The following is an 18,491-nucleotide window of genomic DNA, read 5'->3' as shown; positions in this document are numbered from 1 at the left end:
TGAAATCAGTATTTATATCGAAATCAATGTCAAAATCAATATCAAAATCAGGGTCATGATAAAAATCGAAATCAGATTCAGAATCAGGATTCGTTTTTCAGTCAGGAACAGGATGTAAATCTCTCTCAAAGTCAAAATTATTTCTAACAGCAAGTTCATGATGAACGTTAAGAAACGAATTAAGGTCACGATCGCAATTTGCATTACGACTGAATTACATTCCCAGTCAGTAGTAGGATAAGGATTGGGATTTCGATTGAGTTCAAGATCAAGCGTTGGGGTTCGCATCAGGATCTAAGGATTGAGAATGTTCAGGAGTTTAATCAGGAACAAAATTGAAATTAAATCAGTTTCATGATAAAGATTAAAATTGTAGTCAGAAAATTATAAGAGATTCTTTCTATGTTTAAAATTTTCTATTAGATTGATTTTAAACCATTCATTTCATTTATTTTTTGTTAATCATTTTCAACAGTTCGAAATAATGATTAAATCAAGACGAAATACGATTTTTTACACTTTTCATACAAAGCTGCTGCAAATTTGATTATTTATGAAAGTAATATGATGGAATCGATAAACCCATAGCGAGTGTTTTAATTTATTACAAAAAAAAAGCAAAAGAAAGGCTACCGTTATTTTACGTGAACCTCAAATTTTAGCAGAAAAATGTTATGTTAAGAGTTTACTAGAAAAAATTCCCTTTATTCCTTTAAGCACGATTTTGATACAACTTTGCTCATTTCAGATGGTGTTTAAAAAAATGTTTTTTTTAATTGTGTAAACATTAATTAGGTTTACACAGTGTATCGTGAGCTCGATTTTTTTTAATTTCGAGAAAATGAGAAGCATTTTCCCGGAAAAGCGCAAAAATATCGTGCACAGATTTTGTACTTTCTCCAACATTTTGCTGAGTAAGTTGGCAAAAATATAAATATAAGCAATGGAGCGGTCCAAAATGCGATTCAGAAGTATGGAAAGGAAGGCAGCTTCTTGGACGAAAAAAAACTGGAGGAAAATTGAGTCCGGTGGACAAAACTTTGGACCGGAAAGTCATGCGTTTTTACCCCAGTTAGAAGACGGCCTCGATTCAGGATGTTGTCAAAAACGTGGATCCCCTCTCAGAACTTTCTATCGGACCAAGGTCAGATTGGGTCTAAATAAAAAAAAAGAAGCAAAAGAAGCCAAAGCATGTGCACCCAGCACTGTTTTGGTTCTAATTTTCCATCAGTGCATCACTCAAAGGACACGATGGCTTTATACCATCCAACAAAGTCCAAATCATACCGAATAAGATGAATTCGCCAAATTGACCTCAAGCGAGGTCGATTCAATCTTTTTGGGCCCATATCAAATCGAATTGAAAAAACATGTGAAGCCAGCACATTTTATCGAAAACATTGCAAAAGCCCGAAAAACAAGTGGTCAAAATCAACCTGTGTTGAACCTATTGCGCAGTCTACGATCGACCGGAATCTATTTTTTTTTATTGACTCACTGTAGAGAAGACTGTAGAGTGTAAAAAAATGGACTTGTTCCTAAATTGTGTTTTTATTTGTTTATTTTAAATCGTCCTTAGACATAATGACACCCTATAATCAAGGTTGCCGAAATCACAGAAAAATCTGTAATTTCACGGAATTTTAAGCCAATTTTCATCACAGAATCTGTGTCACAGAACACAGAATTTTGAAAAATTGACAGATTTCACAAAATTTTTGAATTTGAATGGATTTTCAAAATTTTAATTTATTGACCAATATAAAATTTAGATTTTTACTCTGTAATTTAGTAAAGTATCATAAGATTGGTAGTTTTGATTGATTTGACTCAACTTAAATATAAAAAAGACCCAATTTATCATGGATTAAAGAAATTAAAAAAAATAGCATCACAGAAAACCATCACAGAATTTCTGGGTAAAACCACAGAAAGTCAGAATTTATTTACTCAAAAACACAGATTCTTTTCGGTATCCTTGGTTGTAAGAGAAGTGGCTGAAAATTCCAGTTGTTTTCAAAATTTGTTTCTGTGTAAATTCAACCAAATTTTTTGGTTTTTTCCTAAATGAAACAAAAATTAAGTTTTTTAGAGTGACCTTTTTGTGATAAGTAATTTGGCCAGTGATTAGCTATAACTTATACAAAAGGTGTCACAACCTGCGGGGTGAAGCACCTTCCATGGCATATACCTTGTTTCAGGTTAAGGGTTTAAATCAATCATAGCAACCGATCACATTTTTGAATCATAATTCTGTGAAGAAGAATCAGTGGAAGTCGAAAATCGTACAGCGTGGAGGTAAATTAAATTTTGAAATTTATTCCCATACACGTTAATTCATTTGTAAACTTATTTAAAATGTAGATAGCATAGCTACAGATAGTTCCAGAAACTACTTACTACTTACTAGAATGCGAACATAGCAAGGAGATTAAGAAACTTAACATAAGTCACTTGTTTAAACTACTACCTTAAAACCTATAAAATCACCAAAAACAAAATGTCAAAATAACTTAGACTGATAAGCCGTGCTTATCCTTCTCTTAAAGGAATTTACTAACGCTGCCTCCGTCACTTCTGAAAAAATTGTATTAGAATCGGGCAGTTAAAAAATCAGAAAGTAAATTCTCTCGTTACTTTAATTTGTCGGCCTTAGCAGTGAAAAGTGATGTCCTTTTTAGTAGGGACATCTAAAGCTTATGAAATTTTATAGGTGGATAGAAGGTTAGATGAAAATGAAAGATGTTGAAAATGAGCGGGTAGAATTTTATTTAGAAGCATATCATCACATATCAAATTTTTGTTCCTCACGGGCCTACTACTATGAAGCAGTAGATACAGATAGAGTTGCATCTACCACCACACATTAGTAGGCCAAGCGTGGTCCGCCCCACAAGGGAAAACTTGCAGTGCGGACGAACAAAAAGATGATATGTGATCGCTCAGATATACTCCCTTTAACTCAGAAACGCATCTATCGATGCATAAGTCTTCTCAGTTTGTTATCTTCGCATTTGTTACATCCGGGGTTTGGATGCGAAACGGTACGGTCGATAGTCTGATAGTGACCTATCACCGATGCTATGATGTCGTGTTTTTATTTTCTTTTTGGCCAAAGTTATTTAATTTTATTGAAGAGATTAACCACCGTAATGTTTGTTTGTTACTTTAATTTGTCGGCCTTAGCGGTGAAAAGTGATGTCCTTTTTAGTAGGGACATCTAAAGCTTATGAAATTTTAAAGGTGGATAGAAGGTTAGATGAAAATGAAAGATGTTGAAAATGAGCGGGTAGAATTTTATTTAGAAGCATTTAGAAGCATATCATCACAAATCAAAGGAACAAAAATTTGATATGTGATGATATGCTTCTAAATAAAATTCTACCCGCTCATTTTCAACATCTTTCATTTTCATCTAACCTTCTATCCACCTATAAAATTTCATAAGCTTTAGATGTCCCTACTAAAAAGGACATCACTTTTCACCGCTAAGGCCGACAAATTAAAGTAACAAACAAACATTACGGTGGTTAATCTATATATATAAAAATGAATTTCTGTCTGTCTGTCTGTCTGTCTGTCTGTCTGTCTGTCTGTCTGTTCCCTATAGACTCGAAAACTACTGAACCGATTTGCGTGAAACTTGGCAGGTGGGGGAATTGGAGGCCAGGGAAGGTTCCTATTATGGTTTGAGACCCCTCCCTCTCTCAATAAGAGAGGGAGGGGCCTCCCAAATAAAAGACAATTTTTTGCATAACTCGAGCACCCATCAAAGAAATGGTATCAAAATTGGCATGGGGTGGTATTCGGGTACGAAGAATATTCTTATGAATATTATGTACCCCTCCCTCTTCTCAGTGGGGTTATAGGAAGGGGGGAGGGGGGCTACATTACAATTTTTCATATAACTCGAAAACTAATCATGATATTGGTACCAAATTTGGCACGGGAAGGTATTGGGATACGAAAAATATTTCAATGTTTATTTGAGACCCCTCCCCCTTTTTTGTAGGAACGGGGAGGGGGCCTCTTTCATATTTTTTACATAACTCAAAAACTAATAAAGCAAATGGAACCAATTTTGGCATGGGAGGGTATTTGGATACGAAAAATATTTTTAAGATTATTGGAGACCTACCCCTCTTTCCAGTAGGGAGAAATAGAGGGGGGAGGGGCCTCTTTTATAATTTTTTACACAACTCAAAAACTAATTAAGCAAATGGAACCAAACTTGGCATGGGCGGGTATTTGGGAACGTGACATGTTCTAATGATTGTTTGAGACCCTTTCCTTCTTCCAGCGGGGAGAAAGGAAAGAGGGAGGGGAGTCTCATACAATTTTTACTGCATAACTCAAGAACTACAACAGCAAATGGAACCAAATTTGGCATGGAACGATATTTGGGTACGAGAAATGCTTTTGTGATTTTTTGGTATCTCTCACTCCTTCCAAGAGGTGGATGAAAAGGGGGAGGAGAGGTCTCCCTTACAATTTTCAGTATAACTGGAGAGCTGATCGAGCAAATGGAACTATATTTGGCATGTGATGGTATTTGAATATGAAAAATGTTTCTATTATAAATTGAAGCCCCACTTCTTTCAGCGGAAAGACATAAAGGGGGAAAGGGGGGTTCCATACAATTTTTTTGCATTACTCGAGAATTAATCGAGCAAATGAAAAAAAAAATGGCATCAAAAAGTATTTGAGTACGAAAATACTTTTTCTTTGTGAAACAATTCCTTTCTTGCAGAAGGATGATAGAATTGGATGTATAGGAAGGAAAGAGGAGGCTTACATTTAACTTTTTTTTTACAAAATCCGAGAAATGGACAAAACAAAACATGGAAAATCATTTTGGTATGATTCTATGATCATCCGACACACCATCCTTCTTTCAGTGAGTAGGTATATGGGAGAAGTTCTCAATTTATGCTAACGAAGCCAACAAATGGAAACAAATATAGCATGGAAAGGTACTTGGTTACGAGATATGTTTCTACGATTGTTATAGACCCTTACGCTTTACAGTGAAGAAAGGAGGGCGCTCCATATAAATTTTGTTGTAAAGCTTAAAAACTTATTAACCAATGAAACTATATTTTATATAAGAGGATTTTTGGGAACGAAAAAAATGGGTATGATTATTAAAGACCACGACCTCCATTCAGCAGGAGGTGAAGGGAAAGACAGGGGGGTGGGCTTTTTTATCAGTTTAGCATAAATCCAGAGGATATCAAGCAAAAACAACAAATTTGAGACCCTCCAGACAGATTAAATTATCAGATCTTTAAAACAAATTTATAGTGCAGGATTCAGAATATTAGTTTAATTTATGTATCTTTGTGTTGCAATTCGTTTTATAGCGGTTGCTTATGAATTATGTTATAATTTGATTTAAAATAATGCCAATAAAACAAAAAAAAATGTGAATATTTTTTTAAAATATCATTTGATTTTGAAAGGTGTAGCAAAGCACACCGGGTCAGCTAGTCTCTTCAATAAAAGTAAATTCTCTCTCTGTTGGTTGTTCGCGCAACAATGGAACTTCATCAAGAATAGGTATTTTCCATGATTTAATTTCTTCTCTGAATTAAAAAAAAGAGTGGGCAGGTAGGTTTTAGATATATTTCTGTTTTTTTTTTGCCAACATGTTCAAAATTTGGAATTTAGACAACAAACAAGACTATTTTCTTAACAATATTGCAGTTTCAGAACACGCAGTTTGATAATTGTAGTTTCCGAAATATTTGCTACAAATTTTAATGCAGCGTAAAAACGGTTGATGATTCTAAATATTTTAGAAATTAAAGAAAAAGTTTGTATTTTCTGTGTTAAGTTAAAGAATATTCATCCCGAATTTCGATACCGCTCATGGTGAAGATTGGCAATATTCTAACTTATAAAATCAACTTTCAAACTGTTCCATAAAAACCTCGAAACACACGTAAAAAGGATTTGCCAATTGATTTTTCTTCAAATCAATTAAAAAATCATTTCTTTTCATTTACTTGATTGAAATCCTTTCTTTTTGTTTCAAAATTCAAGATTCTTCTTAAATGATATCTAAAACATAGCAGGATAGGCATTCCTAAGTAATTTTTGAACTCATGAAAGCTTGATATTCGAATGAGTTAGAAAGCAATCAATGTTGATTAACTCTTATGACCTTTCTAATAAAATTTTATTTTATAAACAATTCTGAGCAATCCTAACCAAGTCAGGATGGCCGAGCGGTCTAAGGCGCTACGTTCAGGTCGTAGTCTTCTCTGAAGGCGTGGGTTCGAATCCCACTTCTGACAATAATAAATTTTTTTTTAATGTCAAGCTATGATACTTTTTTACCAAGAAAGTAACGCCTTTTTTCACGATGTCAAACTGAATATGGTTTGGAAAACAAGAAACTATGTTTCCAATGGTTTTAAAATAATGAAAATATTTCAGTTTCATGGAGTAGAAAAATTATCTGAAGAGCTCTGTTGTGTTTAACTCACGAAGCGAATCGTCACAGTCCAAGAAGATGTTTCCATTACCTGTGGGGAAAAAGAAAAATTCATTAGTTTTTAATGAACATCAGCTAATCAATAACAACAAAACAATAAAGAACTGAATTTATCAAATATTTCAATAAAGCGACGAATTTGATTTTATTTGATTTTTTTCCATACAAAAAAGATCCCGCCCCCGGGTGGACTCGAACCACCAACCTTTCGGTTAACAGCCGAACGCGCTAACCGATTGCGCCACGAAGGCTTGTTGTCATTTGCCTCAACAATACCAATTTTCAACACGATTCAGTCTCATCTTTCCCCGATGCGGGCGAGATAATTTTGAATCATCTCCCCCCACTCATAACGCAAAAAAGGGAGGAAAATTTAGCTTTTCCTTCCGATCGCCTCCCAACCTAATCGTGAAGACGATCAAGAGAAAGGAAAAAATGTAAGTGTATAATCGAGACACATTGTTGTCGTTGATGTTGTTGTAGTTTATGTTTTTGTTGCCATTTTTTTTCTTCTTCGAATTGCTGACAGCTCGTTGACTCAATTGTGATAATGATGGGTAAAATCAAGTTATAGCTCGTGTTCAATTGCTGCCCGAATAGACAGAGACAGAGAAGCAAACGGGAGGAAAAAAGGAACACATGAATTTCATTATCATCTCATTAATGAATGAACGAACGAACGGTCGCGTTTGATCGTGATCATTCAGAAGCTGCTGCTGCAAGCAGCATCGGCCTCAGCAATAAAATGGGGTGGTGTGGAAGCAGTTTTTTTTCGTTTAGGTTGTAGATTGCAATCGGTGGTGTGGTTGGGATCTTGGTACATTTGCATCTTGCAACGCTTTGTTGTTATCATCATCTATGTTGAAGTAGGAAAAGTTGTGCCTACGATCAATTTTACTTTCATCGATTTTTAAACTTAGCGGGAAGAAAGTGAAATGGTTTGAGTGGAAATTTTTCCTAGAAAAAAAGTACATGTATGAATTATTTTTTCTAATTTAAATTTAAAGCTTTGATTTGTGGTCGGTTTGTTAAATTTAAATAAATTTTTTATTCGTTTATCGTTTCTTCTAATCTGGGTGCTCAAAAACCCTCAATAGGGTCCAGTTTGACAGGAAACCAAACCCCAAACGATACGAGGGGTAGCTCAGTGATAGTGAGAGGACTAGCTAGATAGCAGTCGGTACCCATGTTGCAATCTTGAGGGCCGGTACCCCAGTAGACCAGATGACATTCAACATTTCCGCGGCCCAGTCGATGATCGAAAGTGGTTCAATGTTCGACGAGACTTGGATCAACCGGTCTGATATGTATGTTTGCTGTCAGTCAGTTGCTGTTGGCCGACCCTATCCGGTTAAAGTTGTCTGATAAACATAGAGGCGCTTTGATGTTAATCCGTCCGTTTTAACGCGGGTTTTCTAGAATGTTAATGTAGTAAGGATGGACTTAACAAAATATTACGAACTTCTATCCAAATTGAAATTAGCTTCGATCTAATAGTAGCTTTTCTTACAGAAATTATATCATATGACACAAAATAATAAACAAATGATAGCCTTTTGTCAATTTTGTCAATGATGGAAATTTCGTGAATTTTGTCGGTTTTGTCAATTATATCATTTTTTTTCGATTTTGTCAATTTGATCGATTTTGTTTATTTTTTCAAAGTTGGAAATTTTGCCAAAAAAGCCATTTTTGAGAGATATTCCAATTTTGTAATTATTATATGTTTGATCACATACATAATCATTAATATCATTTCTGAAATTTTTGTGATTTTTGTAAATTTAGTATTATTGGTAATTTTTAATTTTTTAATTTTTATAATTTTTGTATTTTTTTGTAATTTTTGTAATGTTTGTAATTTTTGTAATTTTTTAATTTTTTTTTATTTTTTGTAATTCTTGTAATTTTTGTAATTTTTTGTAATTTTTGTAATTTTTGCAATTTTTGTAATTTTTGTAAATTTTTTAATTTTTGTTATTTTTGTAATTTTTGTAAATTTTTTAATTTTTGTAATTTTTGTAATTTTTGTAATTTTTGTAATTTTTGTAATTTTTGTAATTTTTGTAATTTTTGTAATTTTTGTAATTTTTGTAATTTTTGTAATTTTTGTAATTTTTGTAATTTTTGTAATTTTTGTAATTTTTGTAATTTTTGTAATTTTTGTAATTTTTGTAATTTTTGTAATTTTTGTAATTTTTGTAATTTTTGTAATTTTTGTAATTTTTGTAATTTTTGTAATTTTTGTAATTTTTGTCATTTTTGTCATTTTTGTCATTTTTGTCATTTTTGTCATTTTTGTCATTTTTGTCATTTTTGTCGTTTTTGTCATTTTTGTCATTTTTGTCATTTTTGTCATTTTTGTCATTTTTGTCATTTTTGTCATTTTTGTCATTTTTGTCATTTTTGTCATTTTTGTCATTTTTGTCATTTTTGTCATTTTTGTCATTTTTGTCATTTTTGTCATTTTTGTCATTTTTGTCATTTTTGTCATTTTTGTCATTTTTGTCATTTTTGTCATTTTTGTCATTTTTGTCATTTTAGTCATTTTTGTCATTTTTGTCATTTTTGTCATTTTTGTCATTTTTGTCATTTTTGTCATTTTTGTCATTTTTGTCATTTTTGTCATTTTTGTCATTTTTGTCATTTTTGTCATTTTTGTCATTTTTGTCATTTTTGTCATTTTTGTCATTTTTGTCATTTTTGTCATTTTTGTCATTTTTGTCATTTTTGTCATTTTTGTCATTTTTGTCATTTTTGTCATTTTTGTCATTTTTGTCATTTTTGTCATTTTTGTCATTTTTGTCATTTTTGTCATTTTTGTCATTTTTGTCATTTTTGTCATTTTTGTCATTTTTGTCATTTTTGTCATTTTTGTCATTTTTGTCATTTTTGTCATTTTTGTCATTTTTGTCATTTTTGTCATTTTTGTCATTTTTGTCATTTTTGTCATTTTTGTCATTTTTGTCATTTTTGTCATTTTTGTCATTTTTGTCATTTTTGTCATTTTTGTCATTTTTGTCATTTTTGTCATTTTTGTCATTTTTGTCATTTTTGTCATTTTTGTCATTTTTGTCATTTTTGTCATTTTTGTCATTTTTGTCATTTTTGTCATTTTTGTCATTTTTGTCATTTTTGTCATTTTTGTCATTTTTGTCATTTTTGTCATTTTTGTCATTTTTGTCATTTTTGTCATTTTTGTCATTTTTGTCATTTTTGTCATTTTTGTCATTTTTGTCATTTTTGTCATTTTTGTCATTTTTGTCATTTTTGTCATTTTTGTCATTTTTGTCATTTTTGTCATTTTTGTCATTTTTGTCATTTTTGTCATTTTTGTCATTTTTGTCATTTTTGTCATTTTTGTCATTTTTGTCATTTTTGTCATTTTTGTCATTTTTGTCATTTTTGTCATTTTTGTCATTTTTGTCATTTTTGTCATTTTTGTCATTTTTGTCATTTTTGTCATTTTTGTCATTTTTGTCATTTTTGTCATTTTTGTCATTTTTGTCATTTTTGTCATTTTTGTCATTTTTGTCATTTTTGTCATTTTTGTCATTTTTGTCATTTTTGTCATTTTTGTCATTTTTGTCATTTTTGTCATTTTTGTCATTTTTGTCATTTTTGTCATTTTTGTCATTTTTGTCATTTTTGTCATTTTTGTCATTTTTGTCATTTTTGTCATTTTTGTCATTTTTGTCATTTTTGTCATTTTTGTCATTTTTGTTTTTTTTTTGTCTTTTGCGGTGGATTCTTGAAACATGAGATAAACAGCGCAATTATTTCGCAAGTCTTTGTTGTAATGCATGGCGACCGTCAAAAAACGTTTTTTCTATGTATATTTATTCAAATTTTTTGTAGATGTTGAATATTTCTTGATGTGTATAGTTCAGAATGGTGAAAAAAGCAAAAAAATTCCGATGTGTACGTCGAAATATTGTAAAAACCCTTTCAACTACAATTCATCAGCGGATGTTTTGTAAAATATACAATTGAAGCTTGGCTTCAACAGATAACACTAATAATCATAGCTGCTTACAAAAATTCCACGCTATTTAAGTGAAAATATTCGACAAACTATTTGGGACTTGTTTTCCAATTTCACTTTTATCATTTGAAAGTTGTTGTTGATTTCACCATTCTGATGTGCTGAGAATTGTTTAGCCTTCGGAGGAAGCGGATCGAAAATTTCCGTTTTTCCATTCCTTTGAATCAAAGTCAAATACTTTCAGGAAGTATCATCAATTCGAGTCAACCGATTCCTAGGAAGGTTTATTTATACAGATCATCGAACGGCTTTCCCGCCTATAGCCTGCGGGCTTCTGCCCATACAAGTGAAGCCAAATAAGGCCTAGACCTACTTCAGCTATTTAAAACAGTTGTTAAATTTAACAAACCCTTAACGGTTCGATTGTGGCAGTAGATTTTTTTGGCTTTCTACAATTTTTTTCAACAAAGCATCAATGGGCCACTCGCGGTGTTTCGATTGATGAGATTTTAATTGGCGACAACCGTGACGATGATGCTGTGTAGCTAGATGATGATGAATGGAGAGGCGGAAAGCGTACGCGATTGCGAAATTTTGGAAACATGTCCTAGCCACGGGGCAATCTGTTGACTTGTCGTCGTCTTTCTTTATGGACGACAATTGACAAAAGTATGCTAAAATTGGTGAGTCGCCCTGTCTAGCCTGGAGGCCCCCTCGTATAATCTTTTTCGATGACTTGTGAAACCCGACTGCGAGGACCTAATGATTTATGTAACTTGGTTTCGAGATTTGGCTGGTGTTTGATGTCTCCAATTAAAAGATGGTTTCCGGATCGGAAGGAATCGTAACGTTTTAGGCAATAAAGATTTGTAATCTTTCTGTCACGTGTTTGATAGTAGCTGAAATTGAAGCATTGAGTCATCAACACCAGTGATGCAAGCCATTTTTTTTTCGTTAATGCCTAATAATGTCATCTACAAGAGTGACTCATTTGAGAATATACCCAAATGATTCATATAAACACTCATGTAGGCATTCAACGATGAAGGTTATGTCACGAGATGCAACCTCTTTGCTTTCCACAAATCTAACTATCACTCATCAGCGGTTATCAATTATGGTTGAGGAAAATGAGTTGCTTAAAATAGTCCCAAGCTAGCAAATGCATCTTACAACCGGCTTGTCAAGAATGAAAAACTCGTCTCCATTTCAGTTGGAAAGTTCTTGGCGAAATGATTTTTTGATGGTCATTTCTTCTAGAAGTTGTAGATAAAGTTGCCGAAATCACAGACAAATCTAAGTTTCACAGAATGTTGAAGGCTCATCCACGATTGTTATAAAAGACTTAGCTCATAGTTTGGACAACATTCCTCGAAAGTTTAAATTAAGCGAACTTATTAAAACCGTTTTTCTCAAACTCTACTTTGCAAAGGTAAGTGTAGATTGCCCCATTTTCTCTCTCCTAATCCTTCCATGAAAATCTGTACTGTGAAGAAGAGAATTTCCTTTTGAATCTGAATGATAACAAGTTCTTTGTTCCCGACCTTAACCGTAAACACGGTATTCTAATAATTTTTAATCAGCTTGAAATATTACGGGCATATTCTCATTTAAGTTTTCAAATCAATGATTAATTTCCTTGAAGACCGTGACTTCTGAGAAAAAAGTTACAGGAGTTTTTTTTGTTTGTTCCTCTTCATTCGGAAAATTATAGAGAATGTTGAGAATGAGAGAATGTTGAGAAATTTTCATTCAATCGAAAACTTAAGTTAATCCATTAAAAAAGCCTCTTTAATAGAAAAAAAACCACACACATGAGTTTGAAAACGATAGGATGGATGATTTGAACATAAAAATTCACGACCATGCGGGCTAAAGAACGGCTCAGGGGTGCATTCGAGAGTAAAAAATTAAACATTTTTTGAATCATACTGCCTTAAGGGGGGGGTAGGGTCTAACGGGTATAAAAAAAACACCATTTTCACGATTTTTTTCTAGAGCTATCGTTCAAACAAATGTATTCAAATTTTGTGCATTATACAAAGCATTGTTAAAAGAACATTTAGTAATTTTTTCGTAGAAAAATATTGAAAAATGAGCCGGTGACGGAGCACTTTCGAGGATGCCTTTTAGAAAACAGGATTTGCGGTGGACACTGTATCTCAGCACAGAATCATCTTAAGTCAAAAAATCAGAGCAAAATATTTTTAATAGATGTTTTTCTGGACCCCAACGTTTTTATTTAACTTAAAATTTTTTTTATGAATTTTTTGTGGCTGTTTGAAGTAAAAACTACGATTTTTCACGAAAAAAACCGCCATTTTTCACCTGTAAAATCTCCCCAAAGTAAAAAAATCAAAAAACAAAAACGTTGGGGTCTGGTATTTTATATGTAGAAAATATGTTCCAAATTTGAAAAGAATCGGATAAGACGTTTTCAAATGACGATGTCCACGGGCTTTAAAAATGTGCTTTCGAGAAAAACGCGTTTGAAGTTTCTGCTCTTGCTTTCTTGCAGTATTAGATAGGAGGAGATAAAGGCCTATAACTTCTACAGTTTTTCTTCAAATGACTTGAAAATTTGACACAACATTCTTGAAATGTTTTACAATAAGAAAATGAAAAAATAAAAAAATCGATTTTTTGAAAGTGTTAGACCCTACCCCCCCCTTAAATTCCAGAAACCTAGGAAAGGAATTCAAAACTAGTATATTGAAATTAAAATATAACAGCTATGGGTGTCCCCGTGAAAAAATATCTCAAATAGTTTCACTCTAATAAATGTTAAGGAGGCCCCCTAGAATAAGCATTTCAGACTTTTTCCCGCATTTATGCAGGCTGAGCAAATTAGGAGATTTGTTTCAAACCCTGGCAAAATCTGGGCAAACCCTGGCAAAAATTATATTTTGAATTTTTCAACAAATAAAATTCTTCCATAAAATAACTATGCAGAACCCGGTGATTATTCGAAAAAAATAAAAAAAATTGCAGAAATACACCTCAAATTTTCATTTTGTATCGGAAACGTCAGCTGCATTCAAACCCTTTTTTTAAACTTAAAAAAAATGAAGTAAGCTTATAAAATTCTGCCGAATTAGGTTTTTTTTCATAATGTGAATAAATGCAGCAAGAATTGGTAGAACAAAAAAAAAATCTTCCATTTTCATTAACTACAAATGTCTTTCACAATTACTAATTTCATTATCTTAAAATTTTTTGTGAGCAATTTTATAAATATGCAATTTATTTAATAAAATCAATAAAATACTTGAAAATACACATTTCTAAATTTCATCCCAGCTGTTGGGTCCCTCGGTGCGTAGCTTTCGAACATCATCGAAGATCGTCATCACTGGATGCTCCAACGAGATATGTCAGTTAGATATACTTTTGTTTTTCTTTATCATTCATTCTGATTTTTGTACTTCAATGACAATGAAGTTGACAATTAAATGGGAGGTTAAAAACGCGAAAACTCGGCTTTCTTTCGTGGTGACAAAACACTGGCAATATCCGCAAAAATGCCGGGTTATTGAAATTTAAAAAAAAAGACCGCCCGGGTTATTGAAATTTAAAAAAAAAGATAAAAAAAATAAAAAACAACTTTTTGAAATTTTCAGTTTTCGCCAGCTTTTCTGGGAATAAAATTAATAAATCTGGGAAAATGCTTATTTTGTAAACAAATGATGGAATATAAGTAATGCAAAATTAATGTCAGCTTAACAATCATTGGGATTTGCCATCGTTTATACATATTTACACCCTTCTGCCAAACATTAAAAAAAAATCAAAAATAGAAAAAAAAAATTCTGCAGTTGCTTAAATTGAATTAATTTGGCGATTTTCATTCCTAATACTCTTTTCCCCATTCCAATTCTTCATTTCATTCCTTAGTATAAATTTCGAATTTTTCTTTTCCGGATGATAAAACAGAAGATTTTAGCTTTTAATTCTGAGGTACTTATTTCTTTTTTTTTCAATTATCCTGTAACTGAAGTAGGTAAATATCCTGAATTCGGCATATAAACTTTAAATTGATCATTCTCAAACTATTTCAATCATTAGACCGCTGCAAACTTTGAATAGAAATTTGAAAATTTACAAATTTTTTCATCTCCCATGACATTTTTTGGTTGTTTTGACTGCCGGAAGCAGCAATCAAAATTTTGGAAACGATTCATTGAGTCCAAAATTAGCGCAACGAATTTTATTTTGTATGGTAATTTGTATGAGAAAACAAAATTTTTCATTCAAAAATGACCAAAGATGGAATAGAAGTTCAGGAATTTTTTATTTTGAGTGGTTATATTCCTTAATTCTTGCAATACATTTCATGTAAAAAAAACCACAAACCTAACATGAATTCTAGAAAAAATATTCGGTGTTGTACAAAAAACAAATTTTCATTTTGGAGTTTTTGACTGCTTGTTTGAAAGCTTTTTTATATTGTAGGATGAAAATAAAAAATCTTAAAAAACTTCTTTACATAGCCAATGAGTTTGTTGATTTATATAATTTTAGCGTTAATATTTCATTAAATTATTGAAAGCCCTAGCAAGCAAAGACTGCCTTTTTTACACTTTTCAATGGATTCAATTTTTTTTTTTGAAATGGTATACACTTTTTTTTTTAATTTATTAGCTATTGCTCATGCCAGTTAGAAATGAAGCTTAAGAATAGGTAAAACCAATAATTAAAGACAACCTTATTTTCAAGCTTATTTGAATTTTCTGGATGAATTTATATGCAGAAATTTCTTCTCCCATACAAATTTCTAGACAAAATTGATACGAAATCAACCAAGTCATCTCAAAATTTACACTGATGCTTAGTGACCCAAAAAGCATTGAAAAATTGCCCCGGGCTCCTGATGGTTTAATCCGGCCTCTAGGGTTCAATTTTTTGACAAAAAGAATTCTTCCAAATCTGTCATTTAACAGTAACAATCTGTTTCATTTCATTCTCAGAAAAAAATCAAGTGAAATACAAGTAGGTCTTTTTTTACATTTATTGTGGTAGTGTTAATCTAAAATTATTGATTTTACAACACTTCCATGAATTTAAGCAAGAAACATGTCACTACAAAGAATTTACTCACCGTTAGTAATGTTTTTTAATTTAGTTTACCGGTTAATCGGTGATGTCTTTTTTTAGTAACATCATTTCAAGATTATTAAATTTTACAGGCGGATAGAAAGTAAGAACAAATGGAAGATGGTGCATATGAGCGAGTAGATTTTTTTTAGAAGAATTATCATCAAAACTTCATAGTAGTTGGCCCGTGAACAAAAATTTGGTATATGATGTTAATGTTTCTAAACAAAATTCTAAGGATTGTATTAAAAAAACACTTTGTTTATTGTATAACTTTTGAATGCATGGATGTGAATGGATGAAATTTTCAGCGATGTTACCTGGTAATGTTATGTTAACATTCTCAAATTTATGTGATGTTCTGTCAAGTGGTTTTTGAGATAGCGTTAAATGAAGAATTTTTTTAACTTTAACTTTTGAGCAACACGTGCGCCATCTATAATGCATACTATGAACCACTTGTTTTTTCAAGTCAAGGCTATTTTTGTCTACGTTATCGATTTCATGAAGTTTGAGCTTCAAAATAACTCAAAATTTTGAATTTGGTTGAAGTTATAACAAATTTAGCCGATTATCCTCCTTCAGCACAAAAACTACATATTTGACTTTTTATCACTCCACCACCGTTTTTGCGTAATGGCACGATTCCAGATCCAACTTAAACAGATTACAAACTTTGTGGGACCAATTAAAGTGATTTGCAGGTAAAACGGTCGAATTTAGATGCAGTCTTCTTTGTATTTTAAGCAATTCATCGAGTCAATCGTTATGAATGACTGAGTAATTTGCTGTTTTCACAGAGCGATAGCCTCCTCAAGTACAAGACATTAATTTTTTTTTCTATTTTTTTCTCCTTGTTTATCTACGGGAAATACAGGCGAGACTTGTTAACGAAAAGTTTCTGGTTGGAAAACTGCCAGGTGACCGCAAAACAGTTCGTTTTGCTGTCCTTACAAAGTTTTTCAAAATATCTCCCCACAAGCAGTCCAAATATTTTGCGCACGATTTGACCACCGTATTTTGTTTATTCTACCGGTGATCAGCTTGTATACCTTGTAGAAATGAAGTCAGGCCTTTTTATAAATCAATTAGACGAACCAGTCAGAAAAAATTAACTTATTTATTATTTTCTCTATTCATATTTTCGGTTGAGCTTCAAAAAAACTTCTCACATTCCTATCAATAATCTTCACTTTGATTTAAATTTAAGCTCACTATTGTGTCCAATAGGACTTTTCAAACGATTTAAGATGTAAACTTTGGTCGAATAGTTGATTTCCAGCTATTTTTGTGTCTCCCACTAGGACTTTTCTGGATTTTTCTCGATTCCGCCCAAAAAGTTTTGTCAATGAACTTCACTACTGGGCGCTATCTCAAAAACCACTTGATAGAATTTTATCAAATTTTGTACACATTACATTACTAGGTAGCTTTACTGATAATTTAATCAATTATCAAATTTCGCTATTTCTTCTAACTTTCTATCTGTTTGTAAAATTTCAAAATTTTGAAATCTTGAAACCAATCATTTTTGTACCGCTAAAACTCGCTCGATTTTTTTTTATTCTGGGCGCAAAAATCTAAAATTATAGGAACTAAATTTTAGTTCTTTATTTGCTTTTGCAAATAAAGTAGATAATCCGAGGAAAGTTGTTAAAGTTTTGTTTTTCATATCCGGACAAGTCTGGGGAAATCAGGCTAGCTTAGCTTATACAGAAGAAAACATGAATGTTGCCACAAACTTGGTTTTTACGGAATCATGGAATTTAATTTTTTTTCGAATTTTTACGATGTTTTGTAAATTATAAGATTTTTGGCGCTTCAAATAGTAAAAAAGACGTTTGGCCTTTAAGTGTTGAATTAGTTTACCCAGCAAACATTTTTGTAGTTATATTTTTATGCTGTTTTGATACACCTTCCATATACCTTATAGAATGGTCGTATGAACGTTGAAAAATAGCATTTACCTACTAAATTGGAGGCAATATACATACATAAATTTTATTTCTTTCTTAAGCGACAAAAACTACACCAATTAGGCGTTATCTGACACCTTATTCGTACCTATCGGAAGAATGCAAGAGAGCGCAAGTTTTTGCTCTCATAGTCTTCAAATCGTTGCCAGCGACAATATTTTCCAGTTCTCTCATTCGTCAATATTACTCAATTTCCATCCGATTTTAAGCCATCTGGATGCCCAGCTGGTCGCAAAGAGAACATGACGATGATTTTCTCACTTGAAGCTTGCGAGGGAGCAAAATATTTTCTAAATTTACAAACAAGCCGGACTTTCTGTCATATCCGATTGAAACTGACTACAGACAACATTTTATACGACCTTTTCAATATGCAGTGAGAGCTGCGATTCGCAACACCACTGTAAACGACTTAAGATATCATTTCACTTTTAGGAGAACTAATGTACACAGAGGTTTTTGCACGGCCTTTTTAAACAGAATTTTTCAATGGTTTTCGGGAATTGGCACCGCTTTTTACGCAGTTTTAAAACCTTCTGGCCCAATACTCCCGGGAACTAGCTCAGTAGCAGGAGACCCCTGAACTATGTCTCAGGGTCGGCCTACTACTGGGTAAACGGAGGGAACGCGGAACAAAATCTAACTGGGTAAGCTGCGGAGTTTCTTGCCAAATCAAAAAGAGTTAATTTAATTGAAACTTGGGATTTTATTGACTTTTACTCGTGGGATTTATTATTTGCTTAAAAAAAGTGTGGGTGTGGGTGTGTAGTGTGGTTCAGGGGCACTTCTTATATGGGGTGTACATACCGTCGACGGATTTTCTTTGGGTACTCGTTAGCACGCTTCAGGATCCTGCTCGTTGTACCGATGCTCGATGATGCTGTTGAACTCCTGCTTGGATGACCAAGAGTTCGCTTCGTGGCTAGGGTTGACTGTC

The 18,491-nt window shown here is 32.5% G+C and overlaps 2 non-coding genes across 2 annotated transcripts; one reads left to right on the top strand and one right to left on the bottom strand.

Annotated features, from left to right (window-relative positions):
* Positions 1 to 6,216: 6,216 nt before the first annotated feature.
* On the top strand, positions 6,217 to 6,299 carry Trnal-cag (transfer RNA leucine (anticodon CAG)). The gene has a single exon. It is a non-coding gene; the product is annotated as a tRNA-Leu (tRNA).
* Positions 6,300 to 6,676: 377 nt separating this feature from the next.
* Positions 6,677 to 6,750, bottom strand: Trnan-guu (transfer RNA asparagine (anticodon GUU)). Its single transcript has one exon. It is a non-coding gene; the product is annotated as a tRNA-Asn (tRNA).
* Between the last annotated feature and the right edge of the window lie 11,741 nt (positions 6,751 to 18,491).

This window comes from Uranotaenia lowii, chromosome 3 (assembly GCF_029784155.1).
Source record: "Uranotaenia lowii strain MFRU-FL chromosome 3, ASM2978415v1, whole genome shotgun sequence".
In the NCBI taxonomy this organism is placed as follows: domain Eukaryota; kingdom Metazoa; phylum Arthropoda; class Insecta; order Diptera; family Culicidae; genus Uranotaenia; species Uranotaenia lowii.
The sequence above is the reverse complement of the archived record's forward strand: the minus strand, read 5'-3'. Positions and strand labels throughout refer to the sequence as shown.